The sequence below is a fragment of the Prionailurus viverrinus genome, chromosome D2 (genome assembly GCF_022837055.1).
Source record: "Prionailurus viverrinus isolate Anna chromosome D2, UM_Priviv_1.0, whole genome shotgun sequence".
NCBI lineage: Eukaryota > Metazoa > Chordata > Mammalia > Carnivora > Felidae > Prionailurus > Prionailurus viverrinus.
Genome location: NC_062571.1, coordinates 20,296,304 through 20,309,039, shown reverse-complemented (window position 1 = coordinate 20,309,039; position 12,736 = coordinate 20,296,304). Strand labels below are relative to the sequence as shown.

General features: G+C 44.7%; 1 pseudogene; it reads left to right on the top strand.

The window, feature by feature from the left end:
* The first annotated feature begins 11,712 nt into the window (after positions 1-11,712).
* LOC125148563 (uncharacterized) lies at positions 11,713-11,831 on the top strand (annotated as a pseudogene).
* The last annotated feature ends 905 nt before the right edge of the window (positions 11,832-12,736 follow it).

The window sequence follows — 12,736 nt, the reverse complement described above, 5'->3', positions numbered from 1 at the left end:
TGCTTTAGGATGAAATATTCTGAATATATCTGGTCAGTCCATCTGGTCCATGTCATTCAAATCTGTTTCCTTGTTTTTTGTTTAGATGATCTATCTGTTCATTGTTGTAAGTGGGGTGTTAAAATCCTTTATTGTGTTACTGAATTCCTTTATCTTTGTTAATTTATTTGCATATTTGGGAGTTCCAAGTTTCGGGCATAAATATTTACAATGTTAGATCTTCTTGACTGATAGTGCCTTTTATTATGACATGGTGCTTTTCTTCATCTCGTTACAGTTTTTGTTTTAAAATCTAGTTTGTTTGACATAACTATCGCTACTTAGCTAGGTTTTGACTTCCATTTGTATGATGTTTCTTCATCCCTTCACTTTCAATCTGCAGGTGTCTTATGGTCTAAAATGACCATAATAGTGGCTGAATGGATTTTAAAAATACCAAGCCAGAGGAAAGTGCAGAAGAGCTCTGCACTGGTATTACTGCACTGGTAATACTCTGCACTGGTAATACTCACTGGTATTATTTATCTCATTACTGAGACATTTTATAGAACACACAGGTGAAATCTTCAGAACTCAGTACTATAACTCCATGTCACTAATTTCGATGAACTGGGAGTAAACATCTATATAAATTTGAAAAAAAATTGTAAATGAATTCAGTTGACTTTTTAAGTGTTGCTTGTGTCCAAAACCTCCTAAAAAGGTTACATTAGTGAATAAATAAGTTCATGAGACCACCAGCTAAGTACATTGCAGTCGCACTGTTTACACAAAAATACCCACTGTCCGCGAGGTCTGTTAGAACTAAAATCAGGGCACAGTTATAACCAATCCAAAATCATTTCCATATTGGTCAATAATTTTACTCTGTGTTGGATTCATTGTTCCTTATAGGTGAACTCTAGTGATCAGTAGGAGGCTCATGGAAGAAAAAAAGAGTAAAATGAGAGCACATTTACTATGGTGGTAGAAACTCGATAACATATCAGTACTTGCCTCATCACCTACTAAAGAATAGCATATCAATGCATTATGTAATGAAGCAATAGTGTTTGCTTCTTAAATGAATAATTTTTGCAAAAAAGTGCTTAAAGACCACTTATCCAACAGTTACCTCTATTTTTATTTTTATTTTAATATTTGTTTATTTTTGAGAGAAAGAATGTGAGGTGGGGAAGGGCAAAGAGAAAGGGAGACACAGAATCCAAAACAAGCTCCAGGATGTCAGCTCAGAGCATGATGTGGGGCTCCAAGCCATTAACACGAGATCATGACCTGAGCCAAAGTCAGATGCTAACTGAACCACCCAGGTGATGCAAAATTTTAACTTAAAAAACAGAGAAATTTTAATTAAAAAATGAGTTTATTTGTGAATAGCATAGGAATTGCAATTCAGTACAATTAAGCTATGTTAAATTATAGGCAAGGCTGAAGAGACAAATGGATGGTCAACTTTTCTAGGCTTTAAGAGGAATTGGGGTGGGTTGTTTTGAACAACAGTTTATTCAAGAACAGAGTTCAAGGCTTTGGTGGTTTCTGATTGCCTATAAATAGTAGTGTATTGTCGCTGGGGGGGAGGAATTTTTCTTAGTTTTCTTTAAAGCAAGAGATAAATTTTCTATATGAAAAACGTCCTCCCCAGTCAAAATAATTCTTATCTGCCATCTCCCTGCTGGTGGTGGAGTTTGCAAATTTGGCTTGCATAAGTGCTCCCCATTCAGGGTTTCCTCCATTTTAAATGAAGTTTCTTTTGTTTTCACACAAGAATCACTCTTACATATATGCTATCAACATTATTCCATAAAAATTTTCTCCTCATAGACAAAATTAAAAAGCCAAACATCATGTGAATTATAAAAAATTTTAAGTTGGTAAAGTCAAGCTTGAATGTTGATTGTATATATGTTAAAATGTGATGGAAGATAATTTGTGATATTGAAAGGCCATTGGTTCTATTTTTTGGCAAAAAAGCTGCTTCCTAATATGAATTCCCCCCCCTTATTTTCTACTCTGCCAAAACATTGTGAAGCTCTTTATAAAAACATCCCCAAAACATACTGGGTTGAAGAGTTTTGAGAGGTCTATTTATAGGAGCTCGTAGGTGGTTCAGTCAATTAAACTTCCGATTTTTGGCTCAGGTCATGATCTTGTAGTTGAGCCCTGCATTGAGCTCTGTGCTGACAGCTTGGAGTCTGGACCTTGCTTCAGATTCTGTATCTCCCTCTCTCTTTCTCTGCTCTTCCCCTACGCACACTCTGTCTCTCAAAAATAAACATTAAAAAATTATAAAAGGTGTATTTACTTCTCAACAAGGACTCTTGTTCTACAAAGAGTAATCTTTAAACTGAAAAAACCTGACGACTCCCTTTTTTTTAAATAAGAAAATACCTATGTTTCTACCTGCAGTGTAATGGAGTTTGTATAAACAAAGCTGATATGACCGGCTCCTGGGTGGCTCAATCAGTTGAGTGACAAACTCTTGGTTTTGGTTCAAGTAATAATCTTGTTGCTTGTGGGTTTGAGCTTTAGGTTGGGTTCTGCGCTGGAAGTGCAGAGCCTGCTTGTATTCTCTCTCTCCATCTCTCTGCCTCTCTTCTGCATGCACTCTCTGTGTCTCTCAAAAAGAGACATTAAAAAAGTTTTTTAAAATTTGGTATGAAATAAGAGTTTAGAATTTTTAGAGCAACAATTTTGGAAAATCTTCTATTGATCTTTTATGCAATAATTACATATAAAATTCACGTTGAAACTTTCCCCAAAATAACATGCCCAAGGCAAGGTTTTACTAGGTCATGTGACCTAGCCATAGGGATAACCTTAAATATGTGTGCGTGTGCGTGTGTGCATGTGAGTGGTGTGTGTACGTGTGTATAATGGAAGAGAGGAAAGAAGTGTTGGGAGAATCAGACCTCTATCCCCAGATGCTGGTGAATTTGGCTCCACTGAGGAAAGATAACTAGGAGAGAGCCTTTTTTGTTTTGTCATCTGTAATCCTTTTTATATTTCTTAAAAAGTTTTTTAATGTTTATTTTTGAGAGAGAGAAAAGTGGAGGAGGGGCAAGTGGGGAGGGGCAGAAAGACAAGAAGACAGAATCCAAAGCACCAATCTTGAGCTTTCAGCATAGAGCTCCACACGGGGCTTAAATCCATGAACTGTGAGATCATGGCCTGAGCTGAAGTCATATGCTTAATTCACTGAGCCACCCAGGTGCCCCTATATTTATGTTCCTAACCAGTGAGTACTCCCTTGATCCACCCTTAAGCAAGGTTTGGCAGAGGCAGTCAGGCCCAAAGAACACCCTTCAAAAATTCTTGCCAGTTTCTAATATCCATTTTTTTTTTTTTACCTTAGAGCTTGTTCACCCAGTTCTTGATTAACAGTGAGATGTAGTATGAGACTAGAACTCTTGTGGTTTGATGTCATGTGGTCTGGATTAGGAGTTCCGGAGGAGACAGTTGAGTAATAGAGGAATCAAACAGAAACAAACTGCAGGAGTCATTTTTTTGTGTATGTAGGAACCTCCTTTTAATTTACCCAAGTCCAGGCCTTGGATGTATTGGAAGTTGTGTTTGTAAGGCAATTTGACCATGTGAATCAATGAGAGTTTAAAAAAATTGCAAATTCTTAGGCCTCACCTAAATCAGGTTCAGATGCTCCCTGGTGGAGCCTGGAGCCTGTATTTTCAAAAATATAACCTGAAAATTCTGATGATTAGTCAAATCTTGACTCACTAATGTAAACCCTAGGGACTCTGTCTTCCTAAAGCTGTGTCTTTTTCTTTTTTTTAAGTTATATTTTATTTTTTTAATTTACATCCAAATTAAATAGAATATAGTGCAAAAATAATTTCAGTATATTCTTTAATAGCACTTACCCATTTAGCCCATTCTCCCTCCCACAACCTCTACAGTAACCCTCTGTTCTCCATGTTTAAGAGTCTCTTATATTTGGCCCCCCTTCCTTGTATTTATATTATTTTTGCTTCCTTTCCCTTGTGTTTATCTTTTCTGTCTAAGTCCTCATGAGTAAAGTCGCATATTTGTTTTTCTCTAATTTCGCTTAGCTTAATGACCTCTAGTTCCATCCACATAGTTGCAAATGGCAATATTTCATTCTTTTTGATTGATGAGTAATACATTATATTTATACCATATCTTCTTTATCAATTTATCCATCGATAGACATTTGGGCTCTTTCCATACTTTGGCTATATAGTGGTGCTATAAACATGGAAGTGCATGTGTCCCTTCAAAACAGCATACCTATATCCCTTGGCTAAATACCTAATAGTACAATTGCTGGGTAGCAGGACCCCTATTTTTAATCTTTTGAGAAACCACAATACTGTTTTCCTGAGTGGCTGCACCAGTTTGCACTGCCATTAGCAGTGCAAAACAGACCGTCTATCTCAGCCTTGCCAACATCTGTTGTTGCCTGAGTTGTGAATGTTAGCCACTCTACCAGGCGTGAGGTGATATCTCATTGGGGTTTTGATTTGTATTTCCCTGATGATGAATGACGTTGAGCATCTTTGCATGTGTCTGCCATCTGGATGTCTTCGTTGGAGAAGTGTCTATTCATGTATTTTGCACAATTCTTCACTGGATTATTTGATTTTTAGGTGTTGAATTTCATAAGTTTTTTTTTTTCAACGTTTATTTATTTTTGGGAGAGAGAGAGACAGAGCATGAACGGGGGCGGGACAGAGAGAGAGGGAGACACAGAATCGGAAACAGGCTCCAGGCTCTGAGCCATCAGCCCAGAGCCTGACGCGGGGCTCGAACTCCCGGACTGCGAGATCGTGACCTGGCTGAAGTCGGACGCTTAACTGACTGCGCCACCCAGGCGCCCCGAATTTCATAAGTTCTTTATAGATTTTGGATATTAACCCTTTATCTGATATGTCATTTGCAAATATCTTCTCCCATTCTGTCAGGTGCCTTTTAGGTTTGTTGATTTTTTCCTTTGCTGTGCAGAAGCTTTTCATTTTGATGAGGTCCCAATGGTTCGTTTTAGCTTTTTCCTTGCCTCTGGAGACGTGTTTAGTAAGAAGTTGCTGCGGCTAAGGTCCAAGATGTTTTTGCTTGCTTTCTCCTCAAGGATTTTGATGGAATTCTCTCTGACATTTGTCTTTCATCCATGTTGAGTTTATTTTTGTGTATGGTGTAAGAAAGTGGTCCATGTTGATTTTTCTGCATGTCACTGTCCAGTTTTCCCAACACCACTTGCTGAAGATGCTGTCTTTAGTCCACTGGATAGCCTTTCTTGCTTTGTCAAAGATTAGTTGGCTCTATGTTTGTGGGTCCATTTCTGGGTTCTCTATTCTGTTCCTTTGATCTGACTGTTTTTTTTTCCAGTATCATACTGTCTTGATGGTTTCAGCTTTGCAATACAGCTTGAAGTCCGGGATTGTGATGCCTCCTGTTTTGGTCTTCTTTTTGAAGAGTGCTTTGGCTATTTGAGAAGCAGCAAGATTTCCAGCAAGACTCACAAAACTATAATCTTCCTCAATTCATTTAATCCCTTGTTCTTAATTCTGGTTTGGTTTGAATACAGTTTTTTGGTCTCGAAATCCTTACCCTTTTAGTAGGAATCTAAAAGATTTCAAATCCTTGTATTTGTCTTAAAAGTCGTTTTTTTTGTGTGTGAATCTCCTACAAGATGAAGTAGTTTTGGTGAAAGAAGAAAAATTCTGGGTAAAAAAATCTCAGAAACGGACATTGTTAAATACCTGATGACACCCAGTGTGACACATTTGACACAAAGAATATCAAGGGAGGGCCTTAGAGCATAACTAATTAAAACTTTAAGAATTGCATATGTCTTTGAGCAGTTACACCATTAACCCAAGCAAAAGAAACTAAAGTTTACCATTGTTTGACAATGCTTCTACCAGAAACAGAATACATGCCATGTAAAAAAGGGCTAATTGGTCAAAAAGATTTCATTTACAATTGAAAACTTGGAAAGTTTTTTCAAGCATTAAGACGTGCTAGAGCGCATTCTAGAAAGACTTACAGGTCATTAGTAATGTGAAACTTTAAATTATTGGGACGCCTGTGTGGCTCAGATGGTGAAGCGTCTGAGTGCAGATCGGGTCATAATCTCGCGGTTTTTGAATTCCAGCCTCGCGTCTGTCTCCGTGCTGACAATTTGGAGCTTAGAGCCTGCTTAATATTCTGTGTCTCCCTCTCTGTCCCTCCTCTGACCATGGTCTGTCTCTCAGTCTTTAAGAAATAAATAAATGCTAAAAAATAAAACTTGTCTAACCGAGATGGCAAGACGAGATTCCAAAGGCAAATAAGGAACATAATAGAGTTGTGAGCAAAACCTAGCTCCTTTGGCACTGAAATGTTTTCATTTTAAGTCATCAAAGACTTGACTAAGACCATATCTAAAGCTTCGGTTTTCCTGGCAGAAAGAGAAAGAAAAAACTCAACAAAACAACAAAACTTTGCTTATATTTTCTTATCAAGAGCAAATCTACAATCCAAGAAAACCTTGTCTTTCCAAAACCGAAGAAAACAGGATTTTAATCTTATATCAGTGTAGTTGTAAAATCCATAGACGGCAAACTTAGTGCATCTTTACCACCCATAAAATTCCTTTCAATGATTTCCCTTCATGAACCTGCTACAACTTTCCTTTGCCTTCAGATTTTTTCCCAAGTCATTTATCGCCAAACAACCCATCTGAGTTAGCAGAAATTTACTTTTACCCTCAAAAAAATATTGTCATTCTTTGACTTCCATTATCTAGGTCTTACCTCTTATTTTCCAAAATAGAGAGCGGGTTTCTTTGTTTCCATCAGTCTTAAGTAAACTTAGAATTTTAATTTTAGAACCTTAGTCTCCAATGAAAAATTACTGTTTGCACCATAATTTTTTATATGGCTAATTCATGAGTCAAACACAAAGCATGTTTTAAAATAGGCCAAAATAGCTTTAGTTGCTCTACATTAAGGAGTTAAAAGCACAGGGTCTCCTGGGTGACTCAGTCACTAAGTGTTCGACTGCGGCTTGGGTCACGATCTAGCCATTCATGGGTTCAAGCCCCACGTCGGGGTCTGTGTGGACAGCTCAGAGCCTAGAGACGGCTTTGGATTCGGTGTCTCCCTCTCACTCTGCCCTTCCCACTCACTCGGTCTCTCTCTCTCTCTCTTCAAAAATATAAACATTACAAAAAGTAGAAAAGAAAGAAGAAAAATCCGATTGTATTCCAGTAATCAAAGCTTTTCCCTGCAACCTATTTGGAAAAGACCTAGATGTCCCGTGAACGTCATGTCATTCACCGTGTAAACTTGAAAGCAAAGTCTAAAGTCTCAGGTTTCTAAAGACTTTGAAAGCTAACTTCAGAATTAGCCAAGTAATTAAACATTTGAGACAGTTGATTTTAACCAATATTTCATGTCCTCATTTGGTAACAAATTGCAATCAAGATCCAGTGAGCATATTTGACCTTTTATAAACGTTGGTAGAATAAATGTTTCACACTGAATGCAGATAACTCGAAAGAGAGGTCTATCTTAATGAAAACAGCAAACTTCATTTAGCTGAAACACGGAATTGGTTCACCTACACCTACAGAAAAGACCTAGGACGATTTGTTCCAACGTTAGTTTTTACCAGAGATGCCAGTGGGCCCCAAGAACCTGAAGTGTGCGCGGTGCAAAAAGGTGCTCTTTTTTCCTTGACAATTGGGGTGGGAAGTGGGGCCGATGGTGTCTGAGGCACTGAGGGTGGTAAGGGAACCAGTTCTATAGGCCTCACCCAAGGTGGTGCAGACACAGGAGGAAGGAGGGGGGAGAGGAAGAAGAAGTGACGTGCCAGCAGAAGGCAGAAAAGGAAAATTTCCCGGGTTTAATCTTGTCAGCTGGGACAGAACAGACACCATGTCTTTGTTCCACCAAAGTGGAGTTAGGCAGTTCAGATCAGGCCATTGAAGACAGGGAATTTCCCCGAAACAAGTGGACTTTCAGTGTTTCTTTCAGTGACTGAGTTTTCTCAAGAGGAGGCCTTCTGTCCACAGGCAAACCTCTTGTGCTCAATGCTTTCCAACGCACTCAGAAACCTGCTTCCTGTTGCCAGTGTGAGTTTGCCAGGGAAGCCCATGAGGCTGTAATTTTCCAAGATGTCCCACATCAAGGACCCTGCTATAAAAGAGTTGACAATAAATATAACAATGGAGGCTTCCAGACTCCTACCACCGAAACCCCACTGAGAACTGGTAAATAAATAACAATGATTATGATGATAATCATAATCAAAATAATAACAAATGAGAAGAAAAACACGGGGCCCGCCAATGAAAATGGAACGAAGCTGGGACTGCGGACTTGAGCACTATTTTCCATGCAAGCTATGTGTCCTGAGAGTAAGAAGGAAAGTCTGTGGGGTTGGGATGATAGGAAGCACCAGTGACAAGAACACTGCATCCTGAGCTACATAAGGCAAGAAGACTTCGGGCTCTGGCCCTCCAATTACAACCAGTGGGAAGAGGCACTCATGATCTCAGTGTTGGCTTCTCTGTGCTGGTTGGCAGCCTTGTCAGTGTATGGGGTTCTGGTCCCCGAGTCATTGAATGGACTGTCTGCCCTGACCACCTGGGGAAGAATAATGCTCATGCTCCAACACTGGACTTCTCATCATGTGGTTACCTCACAGCGACCTGTGGAACAGGCGCACCAACAACCCTCAGGCTAACAAGCACCCAGGTTTTACTAAGGGAGGGCAATGTGTCCTTGGGAATCTCCATGTGTTAGCTGCTTGTGAATGCTGGGCACTCTCAGAGTAACAGTTACATGGTTCCTGACTCTGACCTCTGATCTCCAACTCCCCTTGCACACGAGTGAAGATGGCTCCCTCCCAATAACACTTGCCCCATTCCAGAAGACTTTTTGCATTCTCTTGCCAAGAGAGGTGTCACAGGTGAGCCCATGCAGAACCTATTGTCCACGTTCCCCTGGATCTAGGGCAAATTAGCAGAATTCCACAATTAAATCAGAGAGACATAGTTCTAGGCTAAAAATCTCAATCCCTCACTAGAAACCCTGTTTAGAAAGAGATCAAGGCAGTCAGAATGGATGAATTTGGGTCCAAACTCTCTGTCTCACATAATGGAATAAATCTGTGAATGAAGTGACTGGCACGATTTCCCAAGGAAGTTTAGTGTCCTATGACTATGGAAAACCTGGGGTTATCGAGAAATGGAACATATTTAACTACATCTGGGAGCCTGAATGTAGAAAAGCAACACATCTGACATCAAACAATGTAAGGGGGTTTGGGCACTAGCCAAGTTTTTAGCTTTTCGCGTCCTTCGGTAAAAGCAGTGGTGATCTGGAGGGCAGAGTCTCAATACGACCTACTGCTCAAGTCTGTAAGACTGGGTTCTGATTCTGCTTAGATTTTTGTCATTTCCTTGATCTTCAACTATTGGCAAAATGACTGGGCATGCAGGATCCTTGAGTCTTTGAGGCAGTCTTTGGCAGGGGGCAAAGAGCACAGTAATATTTTACAAACAAGAGACTTCAATACACCACGTTTTGAGAAGGGAAACATTTTTCGTTGATATCAAAAATTAGTTGTTTGGGGGGCTTGAAAACAACCTTGATGTGTGCTCACTGGGAGTCAATCGGTCCTATGTGTAATGAGAAAGAATGAAATCATGTCATTGGCAGCAATGTAGATGGAACAGGAAGGTTGTATGCTGAGCGAAATAAGTCAGAGAAATACACCACCTAATCCACACAGAGGGGGAGTGAGGCAGGGACCAGAGGCTTCGGGTTGGAGGTTGGGGGCTGGGGCTAGATGGTGTGGGCTAGGGTGTGTGGATACGACCCAGAAGTGGCGGGAGGGGTAGCGAGACCCCACACTCCGTGTTTGTATGCCACATGCCTGGGCTCCCTTAGTCCTGGACCTCGTCCCTCCCTTGAGACTTCATCCCCAGGGCCACTGGCATTTCACAAGGCCCAGCTAGGGCAGCGGGCTTGGACACATGATCTTCTCTGGGGGCGCTGGAGGCTCCGGGTTGGGTTTGAGCCAGGTGGGACAGATGGGAGGGAAACGCCAGGTGTCGGACAGCAAGAGCTCTAAGCCTGGGGAGCAAGAGGTGAGAATCTGGCAGATCACTAAGACCGGGTCTCATTGATGGGACCGCTCACTCCCACCCAGTTCCCAGTGAGCAGACCAATCTGGTGAGGTGAGATATGGTACAGTGCGGTTTGGCGTGTGATGGCGGCAGAGGAGGGCGTGGGGCAAAGCTGGGCCCAGCCTGCAATTGTCCCGGGTTTGGAGATGCTGGGGCTTGCGCCATTGCACGGTGCAGGGGCCTCTTGCGAGGCCACCGCCATACACCCAAGGCCCTTGGTGGAAGGCTGCAGGAGGCAGGGAGGCATCCAGGCATTCAGGGAGGCAGGTGCAGGGGTGAAACGTGGCACTTGCTGGTCCTGGAAGCGGTGGAGAAGGTTCTTGAGGCCCGGAGCAGCAACCACTGTTGTGTAAGACCATACCCACGTAAACGCCCCAAATCTCAGAAGGTAAACAAGGTAGGGCAAGGTTAGTACTTGGAAGGGAGACTGCCTGGGAATACAGGGTGCTGTAAGCTTTTGCTTTTTCCTCCTTGACTTTTCCTTTGGCCGCTGCACGCCCCCGATCCCTCCATGCCCAGGGAGCGGGCACCCTGGGGTCAAACACACCCCAGTCACTTCTCCTTTAGCCCCTCCCCGTGCAGTGCAGCTGCCTGGTCTGGCCTGCACACCTCATCCCAAAAGGCTAAATCCCACTGCACAGGCTACCTGGTCTGGCCTGCACACCTCATACCAAAAGGCTAAATCCCACTGCACAGGCTGCCTGGTCTGGCCTGCACACCTCATCCCACTGCACAAGCTAGAAGCGACAACCCAGTTTTGCACCTTCCCTGACACATCACCCACACCCACACGGAGGGGGAGTGCACCCCCTAGGGGCTGGGGGGCCGGTCTTGAGGACTGGGGGCTGTGGCTGGAGGATGGTGGCTGTGGCTGTATGCTGGGGGCTGGAGTGGGTGGATACAAAGATAAAGGAGGAGTTGGATGGACGGCGAGACCCCACACTCTGTGCCCCAGGGCTGGGCTCCCTAGGTCCTGGACTACTTCCCTCCTTAGAGCCCTCATCCCCAGGGTCCCTGGCATTTCATGAGGCCCAGCTAGGGCAGCGCACTCTGGCTGGTAATGTTATCTGGGGGGTCTGGGGACGCGGGAGGCTCTGGGTTGGTTTGAGCCAGGTGGGGCAGTCGGGAGGGAAAAGCCACCCTAGCCTTGGGAAGAGAGGATGAGAGCCGGCAGGGACGTCCTGGAAGATTGGCTGGCCTGATGCCCCACGCTTGCTTCCACCCTCTTCCCACTGAGCAGCCCATCGTGGTGTGGTGCGGCGCGGTGTGGTGTGGGGCTGCGAGGTTAGGTGCGGTGAGGTGCTGTGTTGTGCGGGATGGAAGGGGAAGCGGGCCTGGGGCCAAGCCGGGAGCAACCTGCAAGAGTCCCTTGATTGGAGAACGCCCGGGCTTGTGCCACAGCACATTGCCAGGGTTCTCTTGCGCGACCTCCGCTATCCACCTGGAACCCACAGCATAGGGCGGCGCCAGGCAGACAGGCAGGTGCATGGGTGAAGGGCGGCACCCGCTGGGCTTGGGCCTCGTGGACCAGGCTCTTGAGGCGTCCAGCAGCAGCTGCTGGTGTCTACAGCCATACCACCCTGAACTTGCCTTATCTCGTCTGATCTCGTAAGGTAAGCAGGGTCGGGCCTGGTTAGTACTTGGGTGGGAGACCGCTTGGAAATACTGGTGGCTCTAGTCTTTTGCCTTTGGCTTTTGGCCTTTGGCCTCCTTGAACTCTAGCGCCCTCCTCCCCCTGACATTCCTCCCTCTGTCTCCCTCTCCCCAGCCAGTGCGGCTCCTGGGGCCAAACACATCCCAGCCACTGCTCCCTCAACCACTCCAGGACAGGCCAGCGGCCTAGCCTGGCTTGGCCCCGCCTCGCCAGACCCAACCAGCACACCGTGCACACCCCACTGCATATCACAAGGGGTATTCTCCCCTCTCCCGGCTCCCATACCCGACCAAATCCCACTGAAACGGCTGGAAGCCACACCCTAGCTTTGCACCTTCCCTGACACACCACCCACCCACACCAGCACTTGCACTGAGGGGAGCGTACGGTGCGGGCGTGACCGGGGGCTGGTGGCTGAGGGCTTGGGTGGGTGGATACAAGAACCCAGGAGCGGGTGGGCGGGAGGGGCAGCAAAACCCCAGACTCCGACTCCGCCACAGTCGTTGGCTCCCTGGGTCCTGGACCTCTTCCCTCCCTCAAGCACTCATCCCCAAGGCGACTGACATTTCACGAGGCCCAGCTAGGGCAGCGGGCGCAGGTTGGTGTTCCCTGGGGTCCTGGGGGTTTCCTGTTGCGTTTGAACCAGGTGGGACAGACAGGAGGGAAAGGCCAGGTTTCCAGCTACAAGATCCTTAGGGCTGGGGAGGAGGCGCTGAGAATCCAGAGGGTCCCTAAGTCCTCGCCTGGGGTACACCACAGCTTACTCCCACCTCCTTCCCAGTGAGCAGCCCCACCTGGTGTGGTGTGGTTTGTTGCGGTGTTGTGAGGTGCAGTGCGGTGTGGTGTTTGATGGAGGCAGAGGAAGGTATGGGGCCAAACTGACACCAGCCTGCAAGAGTCACGTGAGTGGAGTACCCCTGGGCTTTTGCCTT